Source organism: Adiantum capillus-veneris, chromosome 11 (assembly GCF_014529385.1).
Source record: "Adiantum capillus-veneris isolate H3 chromosome 11, ASM1452938v2, whole genome shotgun sequence".
Lineage (NCBI taxonomy): Eukaryota > Viridiplantae > Streptophyta > Polypodiopsida > Polypodiales > Pteridaceae > Adiantum > Adiantum capillus-veneris.
Window position 1 is genome coordinate 123,952,479 of NC_140941.1, and position 13,735 is coordinate 123,966,213.

The following is a 13,735-nucleotide window of genomic DNA, read 5'->3' on the forward strand; positions in this document are numbered from 1 at the left end:
ACAAAAGATCCAAAGTTGTTTGATGTGTATCAGTTCCTTTCTAAGGGAGGATTCCCAGAAAGTTGGACTCAGAGTCAAAAGAAAGCCTTGATTATTAAAAGTCTGAAGTTCACAATCATTGGTGGAACACTTTACAGATTGGGGGTTGATGGGGTTCTTCGAAGATGTGTGTCATGGAAGGGGGAATGCAAGTTATTTCAGAGGTACATGATGGAGACTTTGGAGGACATTTTGCCACTGATGTTACTTACAAGAGAATTTTACAGGCTGGATTGTGGTGGCAAACTTCAATATCAGATGTCATAAGTTTTTGTAAAACTTGTCATGTATGCCAGCGGATGGGCAGACCCACGGCAGCAGATATGACTCCTCTAACTCCAGTGCAGCCGTTGGGAGTATTTATGAAATGGGGTATGGATTTCATGGGTCCGTTCAAGAAAATTCCTCCAAGGAAGAATAGATATATATTGATGGCCACCTGTTATGTCACCAAATGGGTGGAAGCAAAGGCTCTTCCTAACAATACCACGAAGTCCACTGCTATGTTTCTGGTTGAAAATATTATCTGCCGATATGGATATCCTGTGGAGATTGTGTCTGATCAACGGACCCACTTTATAAATGATACTATGGACATCTTAATGGAAATGTTATCAGTCAAGCATCAAAAATCCACATCATATTATCCTAGATGCAATGGGTAGGCCAAGAGCAGTAATAAGACTGTCAAGACCATTCTCACTAAAATTGTGTAGAAGGAGCCACACCATTGGGATTTGAAGCTCCAAACCGCTCTCTGGGCATATAGAACAACTTATAAGGTCACTACTGGACTAACACCATTTACAATGGTTTATGGCACTGAAGCTGTTGTACCAATGAAATTTGTCATTCCCAGTCTCAGGATGGCGATAGAGTATCGATTGGATTTCCAATCACAATCTTAAACAGAGGCTCGAGGAGTTGACACAGTTGGACGAGTTAAGACAGAGGCTATGTTGAAACAAGAAATTGTTCAGCAAAGAAGGAAACACTGGCATGATCGACGCATAAAAGTCAGGGAGTTTCAGAAAGGAGATTTGGTTCTTCTTTATCAGTCGAGACTGGGTCCTAACTTAAACCAAACTTGAAAATAGCTTGGTCTAGTCCTTATGAAGTTGATTGGGTGTTCTTCAATTGCACAATAAGGCTCAAAGATTTATCTGTATTATTGTTGCCAGGTGTTTATAATGGGGCCAAAGTCAAGCTATATTACTCAAATGACAAAGAAACTTCTAAGGATAATGATACCGGTTTTCAAGGAATTGAAGGCTAGGAGAATTCAGAATCAATTATTTTAAGTCTTTTTCATGTGCAACCAGTACCAGAGCCAGTCAAAGGGACAGAAAAGGCTCGGCACGACAAAACCACGTCAGCAACAGAATCAGTAAAGTGTCAGAGCCAGTATCAGTTCTTATGGGGAAAAGGGTCAGTTGGAGTGTCGGTACTAATCATTTCAAGGAACATGGAGATTATTAACCAATGCATGGTTGCCACGTCAGTAGCGGTGCACAGACCTCTAGGAACAGTAAGTACTGGAGCTTTTATGGTGCAGATGCGTATAATAGTAAGACGAGTAGGCATTTTTCCTCATAAGTCTCTTGCACGACGCTTGCCTGCTCTATTACACATTCGCCATCGCCAAGCTCTGAAGCTTCTTGACTACAACCATAAACTTCTCCATCTGACGCATCGGACGATTGTTGTCCGTATTTACCAAACACACCTGGATACGGATTCGAAAAGGCTCGGCACGACAAAACCACGTCAGCAACAGAATCAGTAAAGTGTCAGAGCCAGTATCAGTTCTTATGGGGAAAAGGGTCAGTTGGAGTGTCGGTACTAATCATTTCAAGGAACATGGAGATTATTAACCAATGCATGGTTGCCACGTCAGTAGCGGTGCACAGACCTCTAGGAACAGTAAGTACTGGAGCTTTTATGGTGCAGATGCGTATAATAGTAAGACGAGTAGGCATTTTTCCTCATAAGTCTCTTGCACGACGCTTGCCTGCTCTATTACACATTCGCCATCGCCAAGCTCTGAAGCTTCTTGACTACAACCATAAACTTCTCCATCTGACGCATCGGACGATTGTTGTCCGTATTTACCAAACACACCTGGATACGGATTCGAATACTCAAGTAAGTCCTCTTCTGCTACACACTCATTGTCTTCACAGTGCATGGGTAGGAAGAAACAGTCAGAAAAGATGTAGGAAAGCCTAAAAGAGACCTCGACACTTGTGGCTGTTGCCAAAGCCTCTTTACCACTTATTCCTTACAGTAAAATATAGAGCTATGTGTTTACTAAGCAAGCAGAGGAGTTGCTACAATTGTGGGATTTACATGTGGTCGTGCAAGCCACAAAATGAGTTCGAGACAGCTATCATTAGAAAGGTTCTTGATTCCTTCAACGTGGATGACGGCAGTGCTGCAGTACATGGCAGGAAGGTGTCAGCAACTCCCAGAAAACATTGCTTTTTCCTTCAGAATGCTGAATGATCCAAAGCCGACTGTTGCAACTGCTGAACAGATAAGTGCAGCTTTGAAGGAAGATGAGGCAACCAAGAAAATACAAGGTCAGTACACAAGGCGTTCCAGTAGCAGGTCTTGATGTCCCTGTGGCTTACAGGTTTGTGACAGAAGCTATAAGTATGAAGAATAACCCCACTTATGTTTCAGAGAAGATGTTCCCTATGCTACTGGCAAAGAATTTAGATGCCAAAGCTTCAATCAACCTATGCCAGATTCTATTGCATAATGTGCTTCAGCAAATAGGAAAGTTGAAGTCTCAGACGGTTTCAAAGCATGGTATGTCTGGTAGTTTTTTTATTGGGCAGCTTCTCCTAATGCTCACGACCAGGTATGGATGGCTTGGAGTCAAAAGCCTATTCCAACCATGAACAATGTTGATTTATCCTCTGATGAAGAAACCCCAGGAAATCAGTTGGCTCTCACAGGTCAGAAGAGAAAAGCCACAAAGGTGGAAGCTGGGAGTTCTACGCGACCAAAAACTACACTGGCCAAGAGCAATGCTTTCTTGAAGCAGCTGGAAAGTCATGCCAAAATTGTCCCTACTGACAAATTTCCAGCTGGCCAAACTTCAGTTGGCCAGTTGGACCAGCTTCCAGTAAAGATTCCTTTTGGAACTAGCTAGCAAGTGCGATAGAGTTCAACCAACCCCAGTGCAGGGACAAACCAGCTAGAAAAGGCCAGTGCTGAGCAGACAGCAACTCATATTGATAAAGGGAAAGGTCCGGCACCTGCCAGTCCAGTTATTCAAGCTCATATTCCTTTCAGTGAACTGGCTTTAGCCTTAACCAAGAAGGACAGATTACAACACTTGCAGGCTCATCCTCTCACAGGACGATTAGTCCTGCATAAACCTGACTTTACCACACTACCATATATGGCTCCTGTCACAATTTATGAGCTAGTTGCTTCTGACCCAGCGACGGTCATGGAAGGTTGTTCAGTACTGATCCAGTCATCCTGGAATACGATTGTCTATGCCTTGGGACAAATGAGTTGAACTAAAGGACAGTGAGCCGCACGTTGAGAAGTTGAAACGGGATATAGGGGATCAATCCCTGAGACATAGTGTTCTTGAAAATCAGTCAGCCATGACAATTCTGACATTGGAAAACAAGCTGTCAAAGCTTGAGTCTGAGAAGAAGAGGATACATGACGAAAGGGCGGAAGCTGAGAGAGCTACTGACAGGTTTGAAACTATGCTGAGAATGAAGAGAGTTGAGTTCAACTCGTTACTGACCAGCCACACTACATTAAAAGCTTCTTTAACAGAGAGATATATATATATATAATAATTTGGTTGAATGTATAGCCATGGCTTTTTCAAGCTTCCAACCAACTTGAGTTCATTGTATCAATTCCCCCACACAACCCCTACTACAGGTATCAGAGCAATCCAATCTCGATCCTCGCTTCTGTCATCGCGCGTGCAGCCCTCCCAAGCGGGAGATGGAAGCTTTGAGAGCTTGAGGCAGTCAAGAGCAATAGAGGAAAATTTTGGCTATGAAAGCAGGCAAATCGGAGCCAACCTTGCAAGAAGAAAATTCAAGGCAAGTGAGCTTGAGGGCTTCCAAGTCATATTGGGTGGCCAGTAACGCGAGCAAAGAGAATCGACAGTGCTGCATAGAACAAAGGGCAATATATGTATTGATCTCAACACACACACGGGCTCGTCATTCTCTGTTTTCCTGCAACTTAAAGCTCTCGAGCTCGCCATCAACCAAAGTCTTCAACTGTCGCGAGTGTGTAGCCCTTCAAAATCGGGACAAATTGCCCCAGCTGATCAACTTTCTGCATCATTATGTACTACCAATCTTGGTGATACTTGTTGACGCTACCTGTACACACAGTCACACTCTGTGTTAAAGCTGCAGCAAAGTAGGGCAATCCGGAAACGAACAAGCTTGGAGGGGAAGCACTTTATGGCAAAATCAAGCAGCTTCTTCTTTTGAGAAGCAAATCGATGCAAGTGGCTGCAGTGCCGTTTTACACACACACACACACACACACACGAGCACTTCAAGCTTTGATCAGCCCCCACAGATTATGCCACAAGGCCAAGGCGATCAGCCCTGCACCTTCACTTCATGCCAAACACTAAGACTTCATCAATTCAACAATCAACGGTTCCTGCTCATTTCGACCACTGAACAGAATGCTGGCAATCCCTCGGTTTTTTATTTCTCCCTTTGTTTTTAGCCTTTACTTTTCATTAAAAGTAAAGTCTTGTTCTCACCCCATTGTTACTCTGACTCATTCTCACCCAAACGGGTTTTCCACAAGCAAAAGGTGCATAAGAGTTTTTTGGCTCAAGCCATTAGGAAAGGCTCTTTTAAAACTCTGCAAGCTCGTGTTACTCAAAAAAGGCAATCCCTAGCTAAGCAAAGCACTGCGTCAAGCTTTTGAGCATTTATTCTTGTACTTCAAGCCATCCTTTTTCCTTCAAGGATTTAGTGAAGAGGTACTTCTCAGGAGAGAAGAGTGACTTCACACAAATCAAAATTGTTAAGCTCGAAACTGCACTATTTTGTAAAAGGGGCAAGACACTGCCATAGAGAGAGTCTCTCTATCGGTAACACCACGTCCCTGGTATCTATCACGAGTACTTGCACCATGGAAGAGAAAGGAATCATAAAATTTAATGGGGAGGGTTTCCATACCAGGCAAACTAAGCTAAGGGGATACTTAATGAAGAAAACATTATGGGCCGTAGTAAAAACATCTCTAAGTGATCACGAAGGCACACAAACCTGAGCTTCTACCACACTCAATCAAGAAAAGGATGAACAAGCACTTGGTATAATAATTACTGCACTCCATGACAATTATGTACATTTTATAGATGAATGCATGCATGCATATGAAGCCAGGCGAGTTCTAGAGGAGAATTTTGGAGCTAAAGCAAAACGTACTAAAGTTAGCTTGAAAAGGCAACTTTACAAACTCACTATGCTCGAGGGGGAAGACATAGCCAGTTTGGTCAATAGGCTTAAAAGAATGATTACACAATTGACCTACATTCAATGCGAAGTAGAAGAAGACGACAAAGCTGCAGTCCTCCTTAGTGCACTTCCTTCCAACTATGACCATATAGTCACAATTCTTAAAGAAAAGGAGCCAACACCAACACTTCAAGATGTGGTAAGCTCACTTCAAGCAGAAGAAAGGAAGCAGAAAAATCCACCTACACTGACAAATGGGGCTTTTATAGCAAGAGAAGGTGAATCATCCATAGATTTCATATCATCTTCCGATGTCCGAAAATACTATGACTATGGTAAAATGGGTCATATAGCTAAAGACTGCTATATCAATAAATTTTGTAGCACTTGTGGAAAGAAGGGGCACCCTACTTCTAGGTGCTATTCAAAAGTTCAAGATAGCAGCGGCAACAGTAACAACAAAGGCAAGAAGCCAGTGAGAGGAGCAACACATATAGTCCAAGAAGAAGAAACTGAGGATGAAGGGGAAATTTCTTTCGTTACACATGTACTTTGAAGATTTGTTTCTACTCTCTCTAGTTCAAGGGGAGGTATTTTTCATCCTGTGTGGATAGATCTTGTCATCCTGTGTGGATAGTGTCATCATGTGTGGATAGTTGGGTCTTCATTATGTATGACATGCCCAAGGGGAGGGTTGAAAGGTGGGCATGGGAACTCCTTCGACACCTAGTTCAATTTTGATGTGACACATATTACATATATGTGTGTAGCCTTTTGAAAAGGCACTTGGAGATATGAGCTGCCAGATACTGGTTGTGAGACCTTTTGTCTATAAACACTTTCTTTTGTATATGAATGTTAATAATATATGTTGTAAATATATTATATGTACACTATGGTCTATTGAGTGTGAGTCTCTCTCTCTCTCTCTCTCTCTCTCTCTCTCTCTCTCTACTGTGTATAGCCATGGCTTTTCAAGCTTCCAACCACCTTGAGTCCATTGTATCAATTCCCCCACACAACCCCTACAGTTACTGCAGTAACTGCTAGAAGGCTATAAATAGGACCCATTACATTCGGGCTTCTTGCTTCTTACTCCTTACCTCCTAGTTCTCTTGGCTTAAGCTTTGAGAGTATTCTCAGCTACAATCTCTTCGTCTGTAACTTCATCCTGTAATCATTTAAGCTTCAATTAGTTATACTATGTGTTGATTGTCTCTATACTATGAATATGAAACACTTTTCAATTGTCCAGTCTGTCTCTCATTCCAGTCTACTATTTCAGTTCAGATAACTATTTCAGTCCGGTCTCTAGTCTCCATTCTAGTTTAACTGACTGAATTGACGACTTACCAATAGCTCTAAATTCCAACACTAGAATCAGCTATCTAAAGAGATCAGCTCCAATTCCAAAGAGCACCTCTCGACCGGAGCTTCCGCCAGTCAAAACATGCACTGTAACCTCTTGTCCAGGCTGGAATAGCTGCTGCAGTTTCTACCACCCAAGAAGCCCAAGTCTTGGGCCACCAAAAATACCTCGTGCCCACTAGGCATGGTGAACCAATATCCCACAGGCATCACTGTTAGGATGGTCTCTTGGAATGTGTTTGGGTCACCTGGTTTGAGCATCTTCTCAGGATCCATGTCCACCTCAATGTCATCATAGTAGCTACTACTATTGGTGTTGTTGAACCGATTTTGAAGAGAAGGAAATGAGCTTAGATGGAGGATTTCAGGTTTGCTACATAGTTTTGAAATATGCCCTCCAATAAGGCCTTTGCAGAGAGGTTTCTTCTCCATCGCACATCCGTCGTAGACATGCTGGGGTGCACTCGCTTCCATGACACGCGCTTACCCATAGCGGCACCGGCCTCGAAGCTGCTCGTTGAAGAAACCACAATGTTGTACTTTGTTAATGGTGAAGGAGTACGAGCGGAAGTGCGATGCGAGAGAGAGTGCAAGAAGAAGAGCACGACGATATGGTGAACTCGCTCTGTTGTAATGTGTAGAGCATAGTGAGTTCTTATTAGGTTTTAACAAAAGAATATGTGTACATACCTGGCGGCCCGCCCACTTACCTGGGCGACCACATTGGGATTTATACCCCAAAAACCTCCCACTTAAAGTCCAATGTGGTACTTGAAGGTTGAGAGAAGCTACTATACAAGCTAATATACAAGAGATGTAGAGAAGTGATGTACTACCCTACACCTAACTGCTAGCGAAAATGCGCAAATCTCTCTGAGGGAAGTCCTTTGTAAGTAGATCAGCAGGATTTTCTGTGGTGTGAACTTTGACAAGATGAAGTTGCTTATCCTCGAGCATTTCCCTGATGAAATGATACTTCACATCCACATGCTTTGTCTTTGAGTGATAAACTGGATTGCGAGCCAATTGTATAGCACTTTGACTATCAGAATATAACACAGGCATCTCTTCTTTGATTCCCAAATCTGTTACTAGTCGATCAATCCAAATTGATTCTTTGCATGCCTCTGATGCTGCAACATATTCAGCCTCTATAGTAGACTGAGTAACACAATCTTGTAATCTAGAACGCCATGATACTGCTCCACCAGCCAATGTAAAGACATTACCCTGACGTAGAACTTCGGTTGTCTAAGTCACCTGCATAATCTGAGTCTGTAAAACCCTTTACACTTAGCTCCTGACTCCCGTAGCATATACGCATACTCTTTGTAGCTTTCAGGTATCTCAATATTCCTTTCACTGCCTCCCAATGTTTCTTGCATGGGTTTGACATGTATCGACTTACTACTCCCACTGCAAATGCACTGTCTGGGCGAGTAGCAATCATTGCATACATCAAACTACCCACTACAGACGCATATGGAATATTATCCATTTCAGCCTGTTCTTCCTCAGACATAGGACAATCTTGTTTGCTAAGTTTCACATATGGTGGCAATGGAACACTCAATGCCTTTCCCTTCTCCATATTGAAACGTTGCAAAACCTTGTCAATATACTCTGTTTGAGATAACCAAATCAACTTCTTTGATCTGTCTCTCTCAATGCGTATACCAAGTATATGACTTGCCTCACCCATGTCTTTCATGTCAAACGATTTTTCCATCTTTGACTTCAAAGCTGAAATTTCTTCCAAGTGCTTGCCAGCAATCAACATGTCATCCACATACAAAATAAGAATCATCCAACTGCCATCCTTAGCCTTCTTTGTATATAGACAGTGATCGAACTCACTACGTTTGTAGCCTTGAGAAAGCATAAACTTGTGGAACTTATGGTACCATGCCCTCGGTGATTGTTGTAAGCCATAAATTAAGACTCTTTAACAACTGGCATACCAAATCTTCCTTGCCTTTCTCAACAAACCCTTCTTGCTGCTGCATGTAAATTTCCACATCTAAATCACCATGCAAGAACGCTGTCTTGACATCCATTTGGTGCAACACTAAATCTAATATGGCAACCAATGCAAGAAAGCATCTCAATGTAGTCATCTTGACCACCGGAGAGAAGACTTCATCAAATTCAATTCCTTGTTCTTGCTTAAAGCCCTTGGCAACAAGCCTTGATTTGTGCTTTGGCTGACTATCATGAGCGGTGATTTTATACCTGTAAACCCATTTACAAGGTAGAGCCTTTTTGCCCTGTGGTAATTTAACTAGCTTCCATGTCTGGTTTTTATGCAGATCTCTCATCTCTGACTGCATGGCCAATTGCCAATTCCCGGAGTCCTTCATGTGCACTGCTTCCTTGCAATATGAAGGCTCATTGCAATCAGTCAACATGACATAGTTCATAGATGGAAAAAACCGATCAGGAGGTCGTGAGATCCGTCCCGATTTACGCAAAATAGGTGGCTAAGGCTCAGCCACAACCTGTGGTTCCACTCTATCCTGTCATTGCTCCTCTTGAGCCCTAACATTTTGTCTTGCATGTGTAGGTCCATCTTCTTGGAAGAAAACTCTTCTAATCTCCTCAACCCTCTCTGGTTTAGAATGATATTTAGCTTCATTAAAGTGAACATCATGCCATGGATAACCTTTCTGGATTCAGGATCCCAAAGTCTGTACCCCATCTCACCAGAATTACCATAGCCTAGAAAGATGCACTTTCTACTCTTTGGCTCAAGTTTGTTCCTAAATTCCTTTGGAACATGAGTATATGCCTCACAGCCAAAGACTCTGAGATGCTTGTATGAGGGCATTTTGCCTGACCATACCATCTCTGCCACTGAATCCTTCTGCAAAACCTTGCTAGGAGATCTATTTATAAGATGAACAACTGTTGATACAGCTTCAGCCCAAAACCCATTTGGCAGTTGTGCATTAGACAACATACTTCTGACCTCCTCTTGTATGGTCCTATTCATCCTCTCAGCAACACCATTTTGAGGAGGATTGTAAGGAGCAGTAAGTTCATGTTTTATGCCTTTTGACTCACAAAAGTCCTGAAAGGCCTTTGAAACATACTCTCCACCATTGTCAGTGCGTAAGCATTTAAGCTTCTTGCCACTCTGATTCTCCACAAGTGTCACAAACGTTTTGAAAACACTAAACGCTTCATCCTTGTGCTTGAGAAAGTAAACCCATACTTTCCTCGAGTAATCATCTATAAATGTCATAAAGTAAGAAGCTCCCCCTAGAGTAGGTTAGGCATAGGTCCACACAAATCACTATGAACAAGTGCCAACTGTGTATCTCTTCCACTGCTTATATGCTTATGTGGCTGTTGTGTTTGCTTACCATACAGACAATTTTCACAGAATTCAAAATCATTAAATGACAAGCCAGGCAAATAACCAGAACGAGACAAGATTTCCATTCCCTTCTTGGACATATGTCCTAACCGGCTATGCCACAAAGAAACGTTCGGCTACTCGGTTACATTGATTACATTTTTAGAGACATTTGATACATAAATCATGTAAATTCCTCCAGACTTTACTCCATGTGCTACTGTCATAGAACCCTTGGATATCTTCCACATGTTCTGTCCAAAAGTGGTGACGTAGCCAGCATCATCAAGTAAACCTGTGCTGATCAAGCTCTTTGTAATTGCGGGAACATGTCTCATGTTCTTCAACGTGAAAGAAGAGCCATTCTGAAACTTCAATTGAACATCTCCAACACCTAAGATCTCATATGTCTGCCCATTGCCTAGCCGAACATGATCTTTAGTAGTCACATAAGAGGTAAACCACTCCTTGTTTGGAGACACATGAAGTGATTCCCCTGAGTCTATAATCCAGTCACTCAGTGCATTTCCATCAGATGCTTTAAGAAGAGCTGAGTCCATTGTATTCTTCAAGAAGTAGATGTCTCCTGACACTAGACTGTCATCCTCTGCAACAGTGTTTGTCACATTTATTTCTTGAATCTTCACTGAGGACTTGTTCTTCTCACCATGGTCTTCAGCTTTCTCTTTTCCTTTTTCTGCTTTCCATTCTCTGCAGTCTCTTTTCATGTGAACCTTCTTGCCACAATGGTAGCATTCTATGTCACTCTTGCCTTTAGCACTGCGGGACTTGCTACGAGACTGATTCCTCTTTCCACCTTTGTCCTTTTCTTTGGTCCTTCCCCTGACAACTAAGGTTGTTCCTTTGCCTTTGTCCATTGTCTTTCTATTGGTTTCTTCAGTAAGCAGACTGCCGTCTACACCTGCTATGGTCAAACCATCTGGAGGTGCAGAATTACTCAAAGCTGTGCGAAAAGTGTCCCAACTTTCCGATAATGTGATCAACAGGAACATAGCTCTAACAGGTTCATCGAACTTGACACCTTGAGCTGACAAATGACTGTAGATGGTGTTGAATTCATTCAGATGATTGGACATAGGTGTCCCTTCTTTCATCTTCAAGTCAACAAGCTTCTTAAGCCAGTATACCTGTGAAGCTGCACTCTGCTTCTCATAAAGATCACTCAGCTTTGTCCATGCTTCATAAGCCGACATCTCGTCTGATACATTGAAGTAAACGCTTTCTCCAAAAGTCAGCATAATGGTAGAAAGTGCCAATTCATCCATTTCGCTCCATTCATCTTCGTCCATATCTTCTGGTTTTATCCCCTTGAGCTTTATAGGTTTTATCTGCTTCTTTTGTACCAACACGTGCCAAATCTGCTTCTTCCACAATGGGAAATTGGTTCCATCCAGCTTCTTGATATTGTAAAGAGCAGTGTCATGTGATCCAGCCATAACTACGCTTCACAGTAGTTTACTTTACTGGGAAAAATTCGGCAAAGTTTACCCTGTAAACTGACCTCTGAACCAATATCAACCTGTAAATGAACCAAGAAAGCTTCAGATTCTCCAGAAATTTCGGCAGAGTCTCCTTTGTAAAATGGCTCTGGTGTACTAAGAAACAGCTCAAAAAACCACTGTCTCTCTAACATTGTAAGCTATGGGTAAACCTGTCCTGCACTTGTACTGTCTCTCACTGTCCTGTCACTGTCCTATAAGCATAGACTGCAACAATGCCTCAACGACAGTAAAGCAAAGATGCAATCCCAATTGTCTAACTCACAGTCATTACATCATAGCTTCCTATCTAAGGGTGCTCAAGGGATCGCTCCAAGACCTGTATCACCGAAAGGATCTCAACATTCGAGAATCCCCCAGCTCAATAAAACCTCACTCGACCCTCAACAAAGGCTGTAGTAAATCTGACAGTGCATAGACTTCCCACAAAGTCATACATCCACAAATTTCCCACTGTATGTTGTAACCATTGCAGCGGTTGTTTGTTGCGTGACTCACAGCCAGCAAACCCTCAACAGACATACATCATCTTTGACAATACATCACATGTGGAAGTACCTGCAATGTCAAGATGAAATCTGGAATATCAAGCAGCAAACACAAGATACCTGATGAACTAGTGGATGTCGCCTACAATCTGTGTGTAGGTGCGCCCGTGTCGTATGTTACACGCCTCCAAGAACTATGAGCTGTCCTTCGATGTGTAGACAGCCACAAATCAGCACTTCGGGAGTGCCGATATCCTCAGCACCTGCAGTCCTAGGCCGAAACCCCAAATTTGCAGAGTCAGATCTGCACCCGCCGAGACCACATAGTCGAAAATGGCATGCGCAGAACTTTGTTGAAGCCAAACGGTGGCCGAGATGACCTCAGAATGAAATTCTGAGAACACCAAACCCTACGGGCTCTCCCACTGGATTTGGGGCCGTGTCTTCGCGTGTCGAATCTCACTCCAATCTGAGCAAGTGACTCTAGCTTCCTGCAATGCTGTCCCGAGCCTCGATCTGAGCTCTGATACCAGTTGAAGGAGTACGAGCGGAAGTGCGACGCGAGAGAGAGTGCGAGAATAAGAGCACGACGATATGGTGGACTCGCTCTGTTGTAATGTGTAGAGCATAGTGAGTTCTTATTAGGTTTTAACAAAAGAATATGTGTACATACCTGGCGGCCCGCCCACTTACCTGGGCGACCACATTGGGCTTTATACCCCAACAAATGGGGCACCCAAGCTCTTCTCAAAAAGTTTAGCACATCCTTTTGTAGATGAAATAAGCAAGCGTGTTGCGTATGCACTAGCAGGACAAACTTGCTGCTCAGCATCAAGAAGCACTCGAATGCCACCGCAATACCCAAAGCCTTTCCTGCTTTTGGCTTTGATTAAATATCAGGGAGCTCACCATCGTAGCAGCCAGCTCGCGGTCTCCAGTCACCACAACCGCTTGACCAAAAAGACTGTCAATGCATTTTGCATGCGGAGTTATACCCTCCACCATTGCTGCAATAGGCTGCATCTCTACCATTGTGTTGCACGGACATATGTGCTTGCAAAAGTGCAAGCAACGTATGATAGCTTTAGACCACATGATGGAGCCCCCAAAACCTGCATGATTTGCTGTGCTAGTTAGTTCTACCAACACGAGGGCAACCACCCCGATGCTTAACCACTGCCCATGCTTTTTGCACATTATAGTTGTGAAACCCTAGCAGCCCTGATGCCTACTAATCACAGAAACTCTCTCTCTCTCTCTCTCTCTCTCTCTCTCTCTCTCTCTCTCTCTCTGTGTGTGTGTGTGTGTGTGTGTGTGTGTGTGTGTGTGTGCACTGAGGGTGGCACGGTCTACAGCGTTCATCTGAGGGTGGCACAACCTGCAGCATTCGCCTCTCTGCATGAGACACCTCCTTAATCTGTGCCTCTGCTTCTCACATACCTCACTTATGCAACAGACAACTTTCACAACAAACTTACCCGCATG